Source organism: Vulpes vulpes, chromosome 1 (genome assembly GCF_048418805.1).
Source record: "Vulpes vulpes isolate BD-2025 chromosome 1, VulVul3, whole genome shotgun sequence".
Taxonomy (NCBI): Eukaryota; Metazoa; Chordata; class Mammalia; order Carnivora; family Canidae; genus Vulpes; species Vulpes vulpes.
The window spans coordinates 165,109,498-165,128,292 of NC_132780.1; positions in this window are offsets into that span (position 1 = coordinate 165,109,498).

The following is an 18,795-nucleotide window of genomic DNA, read 5'->3' on the forward strand; positions in this document are numbered from 1 at the left end:
TTAGTTGGTTTTCATGTTCGGGGTAGACAGACTCAGTGACTCTGGGTGTATGAGTCTTGTTACACATGATACTTCATACACTTTACATTTATCAAGTGTTTGGGGTTCAGATTCCCCAGTGAAACAAACTGGATGATTCTTTAGTCTTAAAAAAATGGATTTAGCTCAATGAGTGAGAGCTACTTGAGCAGACTGGTTTGGCCTCATTTTTTCCCTCTTATTTGTTATTTTACAATTGTGATAACTATATTCCTTGGGTAAGAGGAATGATTTTGGGGTTGCACAAAAGAAAAAAATTTCCATTTTTTTTACACTTAAAATGTTACATTAACTTTATTCAGAACGAAAATCAGCAGATTGTTCATAATGACCAATCTCCAATTTATTTGTAAATTTCCATATAACAAATATACTTTATGTTCAAGGAGTAATTAGAAGATTTACTGTTTTATTAGTGGGGAACCTTATCACTTGAGTCCAATGGTCACCTTGTTTACCATTGTTTACCACTGTCAATCCATCTACTGTTGCAGGAAGAAAACTAGGTTTAAAGCACCAGAACTACATGAAAATGATTTGTCCAAGAGAGCAGAAAATAGCTGAGTTCAGAGGCAATTATACTGCCACATTCCTGAAAGACAAGTTTGTCACTCAACAGATCAGCAATCTTTTTACTTTGATTACATGAGCACACATTTTCTCCTACAAATTATTTTAATTCCTAGCCACAATTTTCTTCATCGCATGTTTATAAACATGCTTAATGCTGGGACTTTCCTGATGAGGTAAAAATAAAAACTCTGAGTGCTTTCTGTGTGTGATTTTGGGTTGTTGTTCACTGATAGTTTAAAGATGTAGTACTCTTTATGAATTTACGGTTTCGATTGGGAAATTGTGGCTCAGTAGCTAGAAACAGGAAGTTTGTATATAACTTTGAAATCAGTAAAATATGCAACTAAGTAAAGAATCAACTGAATCATGTAGAATTATGGCAGGCAGAGAATGTTGTGATGGTGAACTGCCTAAATTGAACTTGAAGACTGTGCTACTCCAACCGTAACTGATAAATTGGTAGTAAACAGGAAAAGTCAATGTAAAGGCATAAGGAAAATGCAAATATTGATAGGATTATTTAGTATTATTATAGAGACACAAGTATGTCTTAATTTTGGTGACTTGCCTCAGAAAACATGGAGAATGATACATGAAGTCATCACTTTCAAATAACTGTAAAAATCCATCCATGCAAATATGGAGGACAATGAACAGAAATTTTTAGAAGAAATTTCAAAAAAAAAAAAGAGTAGTATTGACTAGTAACAAAAAAGATAAAAGGCAAAACTGAATAAAAAATAAAAATATTTGAACCTTTTTAAAAGTTATTTTGTAATTATCTTGGATGGTGAACATTAGGAAAGAATAAAGAAATTGACGAAGCCATGAGGTATAAATATGAGCAGATATGATTTTAACAAATGATATATTTAATATAAATTTAAAGCTATGATTGGCAAGCTTCTTAGAAGATTGAATTATTTCTTTTATCATTTTTGTTAAGAAATTATAGCACTCGATGTAAAAATAATGCTGACTACAACAAACAGCTGAATAAGAAACAATGTTGTCATTTTCTGTTCATCTTCCAATTCAACTTTCTGTGCTATTTACACTAATAGAAGGATACATATGTAAAATTGATCCCTATTAAAATTGATCAGCAAATTGGTTCATTGAAAAACAACAATATTTTAAAAATATTTTTATGAAATGGACAAGTTCTGAGAAAAACACAACCTATAAAATCAGACGGAAGAAGTAAAAAATTATAATAGTCATGTATCAAAGAAATTGATTATTCTCCCACAAAGAAACTCTAGTGCCAAAAATTTTTACTAGTGTATTCTTCCAAACTTTTAGGGGGAAAACAAAAGCACCAATCTTATATAACTCTTTTGTAATTAGAGAATATTATTTTGAAAGTATATTTTTGTTCTATATAGAATTTAGGTTGTCAGTTTTTCTTTTCTTTTTGTACTTTACAATAGCATCTATTTGTCTTTCGGCTACCATATCTTTTTATGAAAGTACACTGAGATTCATATTGTTGCTCCTTTAAAAGTCATGTGTCTTTTATTCTCTGGCTGCCTAAAATATGTCTTATTTCTCTTTGAATTTTAATTTCAGTAAGTTTACTACTTTTGTCTAGGTATAGGTTTCTTTATTATACATCTTAAATCTGTGGCTTTTGTAAAATTCTCAGCGTTATCACTTCAAATATTGTTTTTGCTTCATTTTCTTTTATGTCTTCTTCTGGAGTACTATTTACACATATGTTTTTATAATTTTTAAAAGATTTTTATTTATTTATTCATGAAAGACACAGAGAGAGAGGGAGAGACACAGGCAGAGGGAGAAGCAGGCTCCACACAGGGAGCCTGACGTGGATCTCAATCCTGGGACTCCAGGATCGCGCCCTGGGCCAAAGGCAGGTGCTAAACCGCTGAGCCACCCAGGGATCCCCATTTACACATATGTTAAAACTTTAATTCTCCTCTCACTTCTCATGGTATTGTCTCTGTTTTCCATTCTCTAATCTGTCTGTGCTTTAGTCTGGGTATTTCTTACTGATCTTTATTCCATCGAGCTTACTACTCTTTATAGCAACCTTTAATCTCCTATTAAAACCATATATTGAATCTTAATTTAAATTATTTTATTTTTTAGTTCTAGGATTTACAGTATATATACACATACATGCATATAATTTATATATATGTGCTAATATATTTATATGTATATATACATATATACTGATTTATATGCAAATATATTTTAATTTTTTGTTTTATAGATGATGGTTGGTGGTTTTAATATCTCTCTATTTTGTGAATCTGTTGCTTTTTTGGGGGGGTGTATAATAATGGTCATACCACCTGATCTTCCAAGTAATTTTTTTATGATTTTATTTTTTTATTCATGTAAAACACAGAGAGAAAGGCAGAGACAAAGGCAGAAGGAGAAGCAGGCTCCCTGCGGGGAGCCTTATGTGGTGCTTGATCCCAGGACTCTAGGATCATGAGCCAAAGGCAAATGCTCGATCACTGAGCCACCCAGGTATCCTCCAAGTAATTTTTTATTGAATGACAAATAATGTGATGAAGAATTATATAAATTACATAAAGCTCTAGATGAGTGAATTCCTCCAGAGTCATTTATTTTGTCACCAAAAGGCAATTATGTAGAGAAAGATAATCTTAATCCATCTTGGTATTGAGCTGATTTTTAAGATAAGCCTTAGTTTGAAAAAAATGCTTAGCTCTTTCTACATGCTCCCAAGTTGTAGTTCTTTAGCATCCAAGTAGAATTCTAAAGGGATCTCCTTCCTGAAAAACCATGAAATTTAATTTTGGTCTTATAAGCTACCTGAAGTTTTTTTCAACATCTTAAACTCTAGGTGTCTATTTATGAATCAGGAAAGACTTTCTCAGGAGAAAAATAGCACTGAATATTGGGCTCACTTCTATACTCTCCTTCTCTTCAGGTTTTTGCTGTCTCAAGTTCTTGCTGTCTTGACACTTCTTCAATGTTGTCAAACATATTTTTAAAACATTTAATATACTTTTCTAGTCATTCTCAGAAGGAGGTTGGTTTGCTGGAAGCCATTTTACCATCCCAAAAACAGAGTTGGCATTTTTATTTAAACACACATAGAAATAGACTACATCTATTTCTTTACTTACTCCCATGGTACCACTTACCTTTATCTTTGAGATTTCTTTCTTTCTCAAAGACAAAAAGAAATCTAAAAGCAACCAGAGTAATGGTACAGATTATATAAAAAATAATGAGAATAAGAAATTTTTGGAACAAGAAAAATGGATCAAAGGATGGTTAATTAGTGTTCCAAGTTACTATGGTTTCATAACCAATTGCCATAAAACTTAGTGTCTTAAAACAACCCATTTATTGTGCTTATAGAGTCTGTGTGGGCCAAGGGTTTGGACAGAGCATAGAGCCAATGGCTTGTTTCTGTTCCAAGATGTCTGGATCCTCAGCTAGGACAACAAGACAGCTGAGGTTGCTCCGCAGCTCGGAAATGGAGTCATTTAGAAGTGTCTTCACTCATGTGTGTGTTGGCTGAATCTGGCTGTGAACTGGGACCTCACTTGAGGCTGTGACCAAAATCTGTGGTCTCTGTATATTTCCTCAGATGGCCACAGGGGACTTACATTTCTTAAATGGTCACTCAGAACTCAAAATAGTGTGTCTTTGAAAAAAGGTAGAGGTTGCATGAATTTTTTTCAATTTGTATTGGAAGTTATGCAGTCTCATTTTTGCCACAGTCTATTAGTTACAAGTAAGCCACAGAATTGCCAGATTTGGTGTGAGGAGGAGAGGGTAGCATAGATCCCATTTCTTAATATGAAAGAGGCAGGGTCATATTGTAGAAGAACTTGTAAGATGTGAGACATTTTTGTGTCAAGCTCTGGAAGATAGAGTCTGCCACAAGTAATAACTCTAAAGGGCAAAATTTTACAAATGCAGTGTAAAAAACTTAAAAGAGCTTAATTCTTAAAAGCCACTATAAAGACTTGTATTCAAACAAAATTTGAGAGTTGACTATGAGCAGACCTAATGAAGGATCTTCTACAAAATACACTTCAGGAAATTGAATGTAATATGAAGTGAACTGCAAGAAACAATTACAAGCAAAAAAAGTTGTGAATGTATGAGAAAATCTAAAGAGCACAAAATGTAATAGCCAATAATTATAACAAACAATGGGGGAGGGTAAAAACATGTGGAACTTAAATATTGGACAACAATACACTGGGGGAAAGAGGCTGATTGGATTAAAGTGTTCTCATCACCCATGAGGAGGGAAGGGATATAGATTGTCCTTAAATCAAACATGTTAAAAAAGCAAAGGAAAATTATAACAGATAGAATAATATTGCATAGTAGAAAAATGCAAATATTACCATTTATAGCAAATGTATAGGGATTCATTTCCCTGACTAACATACAAAATTTAATTACAAAATAAAATTTATTAGTGACATCAATTGAATGTTAATGATATACAAAGATTAAAAACAAATGAAAGAATGGGAAAGACATAATACATAAATACCAACCAAAGGAAAATATATAGTTATTTTGTTATTAGAAAAAAGTTGAGGGGCACCTGGGTAGTGCAGTCTGTTAAGCAACTGAGTATTGGTTTCAGCTCAGGTCATGATCCCAGGGTCATGAGATTGAGCCCTGTGTTGGGCTCCATGGTCAGCACAGAGTCTGCTTGAGATTCTCTCTCCCTCCCTCTCTGCCCCTCCTTCTCATCCTCTCTCTCTGTGTCTCTTAAATACATAAATAAATCTTTTTTAAAAAGTTGATAAGAATGATAACAGGAACAATTCATCATGAGAATAAAGCAATAAATTCTGAACCTTCATAGATTTAATGACATACCTTTAAAATACATTAATGGATAATAGAAATAAAAAGAAAACAAAAAATTTATAATCGTAGAGGGAAGATTTGCACATCTCTTTTCAGAGAGAGAGGAGGGGACGGATTGATGAATCAAGATATTAAAAAATAAGTGACAGCATAAAGGATATAGCTAGGTCATTATAATACTCATTTACGGGTAACAATATGGATATTAAAAAAAGCGTTGACTGAAAAAATACTAGCTGCCAAAGGGTATGAAAAATATGATTTGAAACACTTTTGAGAATAAAAGATTGCTATTATTACTATGTTAGAATAGTGAGTGCAAACCAGACTCTCTGGAGCAAACTGGGTTATAAGTTCTCATTAAATATGATACTATTGTTGGAAAATTTTAAGTGCACAAAACAGAACTATAGAAACATATATTTTATGCATATGTCAAAAAAGCATAACAATATTCTGGGAGTGAATAAGAAGAGAGAGATGAAGGAATTGAAGTTTACCACATATGATAGGCAGAGTAACGCCTCTCCACCCTCCTAGAGTACATGGAAAATGGGAATTCAGATTGCAGATGGAGTTAAGTTTGCAAGCAGCTGGATTTATGGTAGGGAGATTATGTTGGATTACCTGGATGCACCCTTGCAGGGGAGAGTCCTTAAAGAAGGCAGAGGGAGGTAGAAGAGGAGGTTAGGGTGCTGTGGTGTGAGAAGGACCATACTCATCATCGCTGTCTGAAGATAGGAGGGCACTGTGAATTAAGGATGTGGGCAGCCTGTAGAAATTGGGAAAGGAAAGAAAATGAATTCCTTCTTAAGAACTTCCAAAAAGGAAATCAGCCCTGCCAGCACTTTGATTTTTTTCCCCAATAAGATCCATGTCAGATTTCTGATCTCCAGAATAATAAATAATAAATTTACACCATTTTAGCCACTACATTTGTGGAATTTATTATGGTAGTAGCAAATACTAATTAATGTTTTATTTCATCAAGTAAGGTAGAAATATAAAACCTGTAAGGTGGGTGCAGGAGTCTATTTTATATATATTTAAACAATCCACAATTTAAAATGGGAAAAATATACAATATACACACACATTTTGTGTACATATAATCTGAATATAATTGATTAAATTTTTGACTTAGTCTTCACATAGTGTCAATTCAAAGAAATAGCAGCTAGCAAGAAAAAATATATGTGTATATATTTAAATAAATACATTATGTAAAATCAATACATTAATTTTCTGACAAATCTCTAAAGTTGGAAGGGTGTTTGTATGTGTGTGTTGGAGGTTTGAGGAAGTACTTTTGGAATACACAGCCAAACAGCTTAAAATTCCTTTTTCTCTGTCACTGTCCTCTGCAGCAGCCCCTTCCTAACACCTGTCCTCACATATCCTTAGCTCTCAACCAAGAAGTTTTCTTTTCATCCATCCTACAAGGGTTGTTATCCTCAGTCCTTTCCCCCTTTCTTTCTATCTCAATTATTTTTTCTCTTCACGATTTCTATTCCTCACTTCCCAGTGTTCTTGTTAAAATTCCATACTTAGCTGGAATTCTTCTTAGGCTGGAACAGAGATAAATGGAGAAGATGATGTCATCCTTCTCTGGTGGGTTTAGTTTGACTACAGTAACAAAGTCCCACAAACTCAGTGCCATTGACAACAGAAATCTGTTGTTTCCAGTTCTGGAGGCTGGAAATCTGAGATGATGGTGTCAGCAGGGATGGTTCCTCCTAGGGGTGGGGAGGGAGAATCTGGTCCATGAGTCTTGCCTCGCTTCTGGTGGTTTGCTGGCATACTCTGCATTCCTTGGCTTGTCAAAACATCGCTCCGTTTCCTTCCTTCATCTCTACCTGGTGTTCTCCCTGTGTGTGTGTGTGTGTGTGTGTATGTGTGTGTGTCCAATTTCTCCTTTTTTTCCCCCCCAATTTCTCCTTTTTATAAAGATAGTAGGCATATTGGACTAAGGGACCCAACTTACAACAGCAGAACTCATCCTAATGAATTACATCCGCAAATACTCAATTTTCAAATTAGGTCAACATCTGAGGTACTGGTGGTTAGGACCTCAACATACACGTTTTCTAGGGGGACACCCTTCAACTTATAACAGTGGATGAGAAATGAGGGAGTCTATGGAGAGTCATTTTTTAATCAGTTTTGCTCCAAAAGATGTATATATGTTTCCTACATAATGTTCTGGAAGGATAACCCACAAAAATTTTCCAATGGCTTCTCATAGAACAGGAAGGAGTAGAGTAAAAGGAAGGTTTTAAATTTTAATCTTTAGTGTCTATTTGAAAGTTTTAGAGTAATGAACATATAGTCGTGTATTACTTTTTATTTTTTTATTTTTTATTTTTTAATTTTTTTTAAGATTTTTATTTACTTATTCATTTTTTTAAATTAATCTTTATTGGTGTTCAATTTACCAACATACAGAAAAACACCCAGTGCTCATCCCGTCAAGTGTCCGCCTCAGTGCCTGTCACCCATTCCCCTCCACCCCCCGCCCTCCTCCCCATCCACCACCCCTAGTTCGTTTCCCAGAGTTAGGAGTCTTTATGTTCTGTCTCCCTTCCTGATATTTCCCAACATTTCAAGAGTCCATCAAAATCATAGAAGAGAACACAGGCAACACCCTTTTTGAACTTGGCTACAGTAACTTCTTGCAAGATACATCCACAAAGGCAAAAGAAACAAAAGCAAAAATGAACTATTGGGACTTCATCAAGATAAGAAGATTTTGTACAGCAAAGGATACAGTCAACAAAACTAAAAGACAACCTACAGAATGGGAGAAGATATTTGCAAATGACATATCAGATAAAGGGCTAGTTTCCAAAATCTATAAAGAACTTATTAAACTCAACACCAAAGAAACAAACAATCCAATCATGAAATGGGCAAAAGACATGAAGAGAAATCTCACAGAGGAAGACATGGACATGGCCAACATGCACATGAGAAAATGCTCTGCATCACTTGCCATCAGGGAAATACAAATCAAAACCACAATGAGATACCACCTCACACCAGTGTATTACTTTTTAAATTTAAGGGCTTAAAGAGATTATTTAGCAAGTATTTTCTAAGGATAAAAACTTATCAAAAATATATTTAAAAAGATTTTTATTGCACATGATTAAATATTTGGAAAGAAAATAAAACTGAGAGTTGAATAATAATAGCTCTTTGTAGGAACTATTCACTCTCTGAAGCCCAATACAGTGACAATGATGGGTGAGACATTTTCAGCCATGTGTCATCACTGAATGAAATCTTTTGACAAGAATGATCTTTGAGATCAGAGAAGATTACAATGGGTCAGATGATCTTTCAATGCATCATATGAAATAAGTGATTTGATCTCACCAGGAAGACCTACTAACTGAAATTTTTATGAAGTCCTTAAAAAATAAGCTCTGTTTTATGTTTTCGGCATCCATTTCTGACAGTTTGTTTGTTTTTTGGGGAGGGACATATTTACTGTCCCAAATAAGAAGCAGTCAGACTAGAGTGTGTTTTCCTTTTTATTCCTTATTATTTGTAAAGCTTTAGGCAGCTTTCTTAAAAACCAAAGCTACAAACATCAGTTTCCTCATGTAAAATATCATGGCACTAATAATTTCTATTCTGAATTCCTTCTAGGCTCATTGGGAAATTCTAAGGAAATAATGCATGTCAAAGCACATTGAAAATTATATATACTATAAAAATAAATCATTTTCATGAAAATAGTTAATATCCATCTACTACATAGCAACTAAGTATAAGTGGGTATAGAGGTAAGGCTTAGGTAAAAAGGGTTCCTTGGAGTAGGGGAGGAGGGGAATAAATAGCAGCAACAAAAAGATTCATATCAGGGGTGCCTGAGTGGCTCAGTCAGTTAAGCGTCTGTCTTTGGGTCAGGTCATGATCATAGGGTCCTTGGGATGGAGCCCAGTGCCAGGCTCCCTGATCAGCAGGAATCAGCTTCTCCCTCTCCCTCTGTGATCTCTCTCACTATTACTCTCTCTCAAATAAATAATAAAATCTTTTAAAAGAGATTCATATCAATTATATAATGATGAACATTTGCTGTTTCAGATTTTTCATTTTCTCTAAGTGGGCATACTTCATGGTTTAAAAGTTTAAAATGTAAAGATACTGGTTTTCAATAGTCAATAGCAAAGTGGTTATTTTCCTTATAACAGATAGACGTCCCTATCATTATCTGTCAACAACTGAAGGTGTTGTAACCTTGTGTGTGGATGTCAGAGAGAACTCATTTCTCAAAGGTCTGACTGCACTCAACTGAACTTTAAATATATTTGGTCTTATCAAGATGATCCAAAGTATTGAAAGCATGGGGCATAAGAAGAATCAAGAAGCGGTCAGTCCCAAACAGTACATAATTCTAACTGGATTGATAAGTTAACTGAATGTTCCATGGATTTGTTAATTCTAGAAGGGTGAACTGCAGTTTCTCTCTCCCAGCCAGCAAAATATGATTTTAAAGGAAAACTTTTGATTACAGTTCATTCTTTTACCAATTAAAAGATGTCAGCACCTCACCTAATACTCACTGTGCAGTAATATTCTTGGATAAATCCTGTTGTATTCTTCCCTGGGTCCCCAGTTGTATTTCTTAGCTCCTGGTCTTAGGCATGCAGGTGTTAATAAAGACACTAGCACTGCTCTGAATCATGTAAGGAAAGTCTAGCCTCCTTCTAGGAACTCTGTTCTTAACTCCAACCACTCTGAGTAAAGCCTATTTCATCATGTATGTGGTTTGCAAACACTTAATCAGCCAACAATATTTTATTTTTAATTTTTTCCTAATTGCTGCTGACAAGCATTTTCCAATTCTTTTACCACAACAAAATTTATGCAAATAGTGAAGATCTTTACCACATTGCAATCTCCTCGGTAATATTTTTAAATGTTAGCGCTAAATACTAGCAGCTTATAATCATTTGTGTTCTTGGGCTAGTTTTATTTTCTCTACTGTGATTATTATCTTTTTCACATCAGCAGTGTTTCTCTTCTTCATTATTTTTAGTATAAATAATGCCTTTTGGTGTTTATTACCTTTTAATGTGATTCATTTATATTCATAGATAATACATGCCATAATTCATATTTAAAACTAAAAAAATGGAACTTAATGAAAGTTACATCTCCTGCCCATTCTATGCACTAGTTGAGCTATTTAATCCCACCTCACAGGCAAACCGTTGCCAATTCCTTATGTATCCTTTCAGAAATATTATATATAACATATATATGCATGTATACTTTAAGCAATGGTATACCTTACACACTGCCACAAAAATATAGCTTTTCTCTTCTGACAGTGTGTCTCACTGAGTTGAGGATTTCATATCTTTCCAAACATAGGTGCTTTTTAACTTCTGTAGCGCTTTCACTGTCTGGACCTACCCTCATGTATTAAATGGTCCTATATTGATAAGCATTTGGGTTGTTTCCAGACTTTTCCTATTACAAAACAATGCTGCAGCAAATATCATGCATAAATCTCTGAAAAATTATTGAAATACAGTTGCAAGATGAATTCCTGAAAACAAAATTTCTTACTAGAAGAATGGATGCATTTGTAATACCTAATAGATGATAGATGACAGATAGGTAAATAGATATTGCCAGATGTACTCCATAGTGACTGATGACATCACCTTTTAAAGAAAAATATTTTCCTTTAGTAACCAAAGAGCTAAATATTAAAAATATACTATGCTCAAGAATGTCAGTATATCTCAATGACAAAAATGCGACTACCATATACTTTTAAGGGGACTATATAATTGTAACTAACATAATTTAATTCCAGAATCCAACTGTGGCTGAACTGGGGAGGAAGAAGAAGAAGGTTTCTTGTGGTATTTTGGTTTAGACATTTTTCTGAGGGGTCATTTAAAAATCAAATCAAAATAAAGTTTGTAACCAATGTGAGTTTGGTTTGGTTTTAAAGAATCTAATTTATATAGAGGAGAAAGGAAAAAAGGAGTTTGTGGTTAGGTTTTTTCCATAGTAGCTTGCTTCTATTTAGTTATGAGTTGCAAGATGTACAGACCATCATCACAGTCTGACTCACACAGCCACTTGAACTTTAAGTCTAGAAGAAGGATATGTTCATTTTATTCACTTCCTAATGTGAAAAAGGAGTGGAGGACATATCCTAATTTGTGTTTAGAAATTTGGTGTTTTCAGGCTTTATGCCTCATCTGTTTTCCTTGTCTAACTTTCCAGAAAAGCAAATGCTCATATATTTCCTCAATAGTTTCTTAATACTCCAAATGTCTTAGAGCATATTTAAATACTCACTGGAGTGGAAATACTCCTTGATGAATATTTTATGCATTAAATGAATATCTAAAACCCTGATTGCCTACACCACAATATGGATATTAACTGTATATTTTTTTAAATAGAAGAATCCTTTAAGAAAAATATTGTGGAATTCTAATAAGGAGATTCCGTAAAAATTCACAGTCATTTTCCATTTCATAAACAATGTTTATTAAAGTACTTTAAGAACTTGTTTTTTCTTTAAGTTGCTCCCAGGGCTCTGGTCCATCCAATATATTTTCATCATTTTCCAGCTTTCAGTCAACCTCAAAATACCTCAACATTCATTTTGTATATCTTAGGAAAACAACCAATTCCCAGGTGGAAATTGGAATGTGGAGAAGTTAATAAGTCTAAATTCCAGAAAGATACCATTAGACCCATTGGACCAAGCCATAAGAACTAATCAATTCTTATTTGTTCCTTATGCCATGAAATAGCCCAAATTACTAATTGGAAAGGAACACACATATACACAAAAGCACTATTTTTAAGCAATTTTTTTTGCTTCTTTGTCAAACAACTGGTGAATTAAACATTGCATATAATTAAATCACCCTTATGATTAGCTTTGATTGCTATAACAAATCTTTCATCTAACTTAAGCTCAAATTTTCAAAGTTCTAATACATGTAAATATGTATAAATACAGTGTATGCAATGTATATGTGTACAATAGGTAAAGAAATTGTATATGTCTTTTGTAACACATTATACATTTTCTTTCTTTACACCCATAGTGAAAAGAGAAGAGTAGAAATTCTCCTGTCCCTAACTTGACTGATAGTGATGTAGGAGGTGACCTGCCCAAAGTCAAACACTGAATCCTCACAACCACCTTATATTATATTGATCCATCTGTAGAATGGATCAATAACATCGAGTTTATAATACTGAGCAAGATAGTTCAATAAATACTGGTGTGATATAAAGGCTAAGTTCTTTCTCTTTGGAAAAAGATATTGTTCCAGCATCATTTGTTGAAAAGACTGTCTTTTCTCACCAGTAAATTGTGCTTGCTCCTTTATTGAAAATCAATTGACCATACATGTGGAGAATATTTCTGGATTTTTAATTCTCTTCCATTACTCTATGTCTAATTCTATAGCAATACCACATTGTCTTGGTTATTATAGCTCTATAATAAGTATTTGTGTTGGGTAATATATGTCTTCCCACCTTGTTCAGCTTTGTCAAAATTGTTTTCGCTGTTCGAGATCTTCTGCATTTTCATATAAAACCCTTAGAATCAGCTTATAAATTTCAACAAAAACACTCCTGGAATTTGTATTAGGATTCTGATGAGTCTATAAATCAATTTGGGAAAACTTGGCATTTTATAACTGAGTCTTCCAATCTGCGAACATGGAATATCTCTTGATTTAGGTTTTTAATTTCTCTCAGCAATGTTTTGTTATTTTCAGGGTAGAGATTTCCCATGGATTTTATTAAACTCATCCATAATTATTTATATTTTCTATGCTATTATAAATGATATTGCTATTTTAAAACATTAATTTCCAAATTTTAATTACTAGTATATAGAAATAGCATTAATTTTGTAGGTTGAATTTTTAATTATTACTTCGCTAAACATAATTTTTTAATACTAGCACTGCACCGATGGCCACTCATTTGCCTGTGTGCAGAATCAATCCTGCCCTCAAAAAATAAGAACAACTCCGAAGTGGAAGTGACAGCCCTGCTTTAGTGGTTTCTATAAGTTGTTCTGGCTCACTATTAATGTTTTTGACTTTTGGATGAATTTGATCTGCTTCCTATTTTGATTAGATATGGTGGCCTTGGGATTCATCTTGGCATACTCACCACAGGTCTAATCTCTAGGTCTTTCCTGACCAAGCCCCAGTGGGCCTCATATGTGACTTTACCTTTGCTCTTTTTAATACAACTCTCAACTTACAAGGCAAGGAAAAATGAACTACAATCAGTGGCAAGCTCTGAAAAAGTAAAATAAAATGTTTTTGTACACACAAAATAAATGGACTACATGTTTTTATAGTTAGAAACACACCCTGGGATGTAACACTGTTGTTTTGAAGGAAGAACGCATCTCTACATATAACAGACAGCAATTTATAAAATTTCTGCTCATCACCATTGCAAAAAAATGTGTTTGTATACATACACATATATATGTGCATCCTTTAATAAAATCTAAATAACGGAAATTTTGGACATGAAATATCCAGAAGTGGCACAAAAGCAGTTGACTGTGGGAAATAGTGAATGTTTTCAGTGTGTATATTTTACATTTTGATCCCCAAAGATTTAAAGTTTGTTTTTCACCACAGTGAAACCAAGAGGTAATAGCCATGCATTTAGGTTTTCCTTGTAGCCCAACAATACACGCAGCTGGATTAGTTTCTACATCCCAGGGGCTGAAAAGCCTTGCACATTTTCATGGAATTTAGAGTCCATGTAAATACCGGCTATGTCAACAGGAGGCTCAGCCAAAGTGGCAGTTGTGGCCTGGTCTCCTCAGACGGTCAGTGTTTAGCAAAAACTCTGTAATTTTAGCTTTCAAAGACTCAAGCCCTAAATTTTGTAATCTTTCATAACTTTTTCCTGAAATTTCTTCACTAAGGAAGGAAAGCAAAGAGCTTTCTACTCCATTCTCACGTTTCAAAGAATGTTATTAGTGTGGTCCACAAATCCCCGAAGGCTCTGTGGAGGCCATGTGCTGCCATTTCAGGGGACTCCTGCTGGAGTTCTTCTGGGGGAGTTTACTATTTTTGAGAAGAAACTTGTTTTTGATTTGTAAACGCTTTGCATATTGGAGTCCATTTTCCAAGATACACCTTACCGTCATCTTTTCTAAGTTATTTGAATGATTTTGGACAGAAATCTGTCTTAGGTGTTCTTCAATTCCTTTGGGATAAAGTTGCTAAGTGATTTCGACCTCCTAGAGTCAAAAGAGCTTGCTGATTATAATTAGAATTAGATACACCTGATTCATGTAAATGCTCAATAAATTCTGGCTGAACTGAATTACATCAGGAAATAGAAGCAAATATTACTGGGCAAGATTTTGTCCCTGTATAATCTTGGTTAAGATTCTTTACTACTTCGGATCATTTTTTTATCTTGTAATAAAAATTAAAAAATAAAAAAATAACGAGCTTAAAACAGTCTTTAAAATTCCTTTTATTTTTAAAATTATATTTTATTGTGCATTGGTATATTCCAAAAGTTACTTGAAAATGTATAAACTTTATTTACATAAATATAAATGTATTATGATGCTTCTTAAATTTTGACTGTTTGATTTTTACTTACACTTTATGGATATAGCCTGTGATTTTATGTTTATTTATTTTTTCCTACATGATGCAAAAATTAGTAGTTAAAAATGAAGATTCTATTACAACCATTTGTTTAGTCTACATTTCCCAACTAGCTTGTTATACACTTTTCTATTCGGAATTGACTCATTGTAATAAAGTTACGTGTATGAAGCCATATGCAAAGACATTTTAAAAAGGAGAATTCAAGTAAACTATAATTACATAAACTGCCATATTTTATTTGAAAAATAGCTACTAAAATGAAAATATAAAGCTAATATGTTTGCCTCTTCTAAGAAGTCACAGCTGGCTGAGTATCTTTATCTTCACTTGTCTAAACTATTATAGTATTTTAAAAATCTTTAAGACCACTCCTATTTTGTTTTCTTAGTGGAAAGCCATTTCCCCACCTAATTATATTTTGAAATTTGTCTTCTGCATGTACCATGTGGAATAATAAATATTTAAACATTTTTAAAAGGAGTCTATAGTGAAATAAGTTTGGAAAACACTGAATTAAATAAAATTGAACAGATTATGGCAGGAATGCTCGGAAGCCTTAATACACTAATGTACATTATAAATATCCAGAAGAGAGTAAATAGCAAGTGGAAATTTCCAGACTTACTTCACCATGTGCTTCTTTGAGGAGAGAAATATACCCTGTGAAAAATGCTACTTAAAAGATGATTTAAAATGTTTTGATCTACAGAATTTCAGGTGCTTAAGAAATCTTCTCACTACTTGCAAACACATCATCTTTTCCATCTACAACATACATATATCTGTGCAATATACACAATCTTTTTAAAAAGATTTTATTTACTCATGAGAGACAGAGAAAGGTAGAGCCATAGGCAGAGGGAGAAGCAGAGTCCTCACAGGGAGCCTGATGTGGTATTTGATCCAAGAACCCAGGGATCAGGCCCTGAGCCAAAGACAGACGCTCAACCACTGAGCCACCCAGGCGTCAATATACATAATCTAATAGTCTTCTTGGTATCAGTGAAAATTAAGATCTATATCTTTCTTTTGATAGAAATGAACTTTTCAGGTAAACAAGCTGCAGTATTTTAAAAGTAGTTAGTTATGTACCTATATAAAAATTCTTTCTTTATGATCTCCCACCATCATGGCATAAAGTTAATTTCAGCTGTTAGATCTATGATTTTGATATTTAAATAATTTTTGTCTAATAAATGGTTCAAAACCAGTTCTAGTCTCCTTTTAAAGTCTGCTTTGACTGTAATCTTGACATGTTTCTGTATGTGTGACTTTGCACATCTGGACACTAACATATTTCATTTTACAGTGTTCAGAATTTTGGTCCAAACATAAGCTGAACTGAAAGATTTATAGGTTACTTCCTTTATTAACAGTACTTCCAGGAAATTGTTGTATGGCTTTAAAAAATTGTTTTTCTGCCTGTTTTAAGTTCCTTCCAAAGTTTGATTGTACATAGTGTCAGACACCTAGGTCAACCTAAGACTAGTACATGATCATTGGTTAGCAAGCTAAGACTCATATGAATTACCTAAGGAGTTTGTTAAAAATTTAAATTTGGGGGGCCCTTTCCTAAGACATTTTGATTTATTTCATCTTGGGTGTTATATACTCCCAGACTGATTCCAATGCAATACCAGGCTTGAAAATCACTGTACTCTGCATTACGAGGTAATTATTTGAAATGATGCTAAGCCAGTAATCCAATGGAATGTGTTACATGGAGTGAAGGTTGGATGTGGAATTTTAAATTGTTATAAACTCATTTGTATTTTATCATCAGAGGTGGTAATCTCTAGAATTAATTGCTGGAATATCTGTATCTCTTAATCAGAATCTCTCATATCTAAGGACTTCTAGCAATCACATGAGTATAGAAGGATAGAAATTTTGTCTGGTTGAGAGTGACAAGTCACCATTACAATCTATTCATCTCAACTAGGTATTGACATATAAAACTGTAATCCTGGATGCTCAATTGGCTGAGCATCTGACTCTAGGTTTTAGCTCAGGTCATGATCTCAGGGTTGTGAGATCACCCTGCATGGAGCTTGATCCTCAGCGCAGAATCTGCTAGAGGTTTTTTCTCTCTCTCTCCCTCTCCTTCGGCCCCTCCCCCTGCTTGTGCACATGTGTGTGGTCTCTCTAAAAATAAATAAATAAATCTTAGAAAAAAATGCAGGGACACCTGGGTGGCTCAGTTGGTTAGGCATCTGCCTTTGGCTCAGATCATGATCCCAGGGTCCTGGATTCCCTGCTCATGGGGGAGTCAGAGAGTTTGCTTCTCCCTCATCCTCTGTTCCTCCCCCCACCTGTGTCCTCTTTGTCTTTCTCAGATAAATAAATAAAATCTTTAAAAACATGCAAATAATACTCCTTAAGCATTTTCCCTAACCATTATAGGAAAGTGGGAACTAAATTTCTTGGGAAAGAAACTTTCTTTTCTTCACACACTAGATTAGGACATCCTCTTTTTCATGTTCTAAAACCATTCTATGTTTCAGTATCTTGTCTATAAATTGACACTAACAATAATATCAAACTTGTGTTACTTAAATGAGTCAATATGTCACATTTAGAACAGTGTTTGGTGATTACTAAAAATTCACAAAATTTACTATTATTACCTTACCGTCATTCTAGTGGTCTCCTTGCCTCTAGTCAAGAAGAAAGCCCAAACGAGATGGCAAGAAGGTATTAGTTTGCCCTAATTTCATTCAGACTCCAATTAGCAGGAATGCAGATACTATAAACTTAACAACATCAAAATTTTGCCTTGGATACATGTAAACTATAGTTGCACATATTGCTGATTTGTCTTTTTTCTACATTTGTAATGAGGTAAGATTTTAGGTTTTCAGGTCTATATTTACCTATGCTATCTTTTACCTTGCACAGTTCAAGCTGTTATTTTTAGCTATTCCAAATACTTATTTCACTATCGACTAAGACACACATGGGCAATATTATCTCTGACCTCAGGTTAGTCAGGAGAATTCTAGAATGGTGATTAGATATGGGTTTTGCTTGAATCTTGACATTCCTTGGATTTAATGAATGTGGTTCTAGGATAATTTGAAAATGCTTAATTAGGTACATTATTCTGTTCTATAAATTCATTTCTAAATTTTCTTTCAAAAATTGAAGAAATATCCTATTATCATCCAAATTTCCAGTAACCTGGCATCTTGCCTTTAGTAAGCTGTAGATTATAGAGTATAGATAGGATCTTACTCATTGAAATCTGCCTTGTAGGAGAGAATCTTAAGAAACATATCTAAACTTGTTTGCTCTTTTTTCTTTTAAAATATGGTCTCAGAATTAATTAAATATTGACATTAGATGATAATCTACTTAAGATTACAACTATATATTCATATGATGATTGTCTTCTGATTGAGTTATTTCACTCAGCATCATATGGTTTCACTCATATGTGGAATATAAGAAATAGTGAAAGGGAAAGGAGGGGAACTGAGTAGGAAAAATTAGAGAGGGAGACAAACCATGAGAGATTCCTAACTCTGGGAAATGAACAAAGGGTTGTGGAAGGGGAAGTTGGTGAGGGGATGGGGTAACTGGGTGACAGGCACTAAGGAGGGCACTTGATGGGATAAATACTGTGTGTTCTACTATATGTTGGCAAATTGAATTTAAATTTTAAAAAACCTAT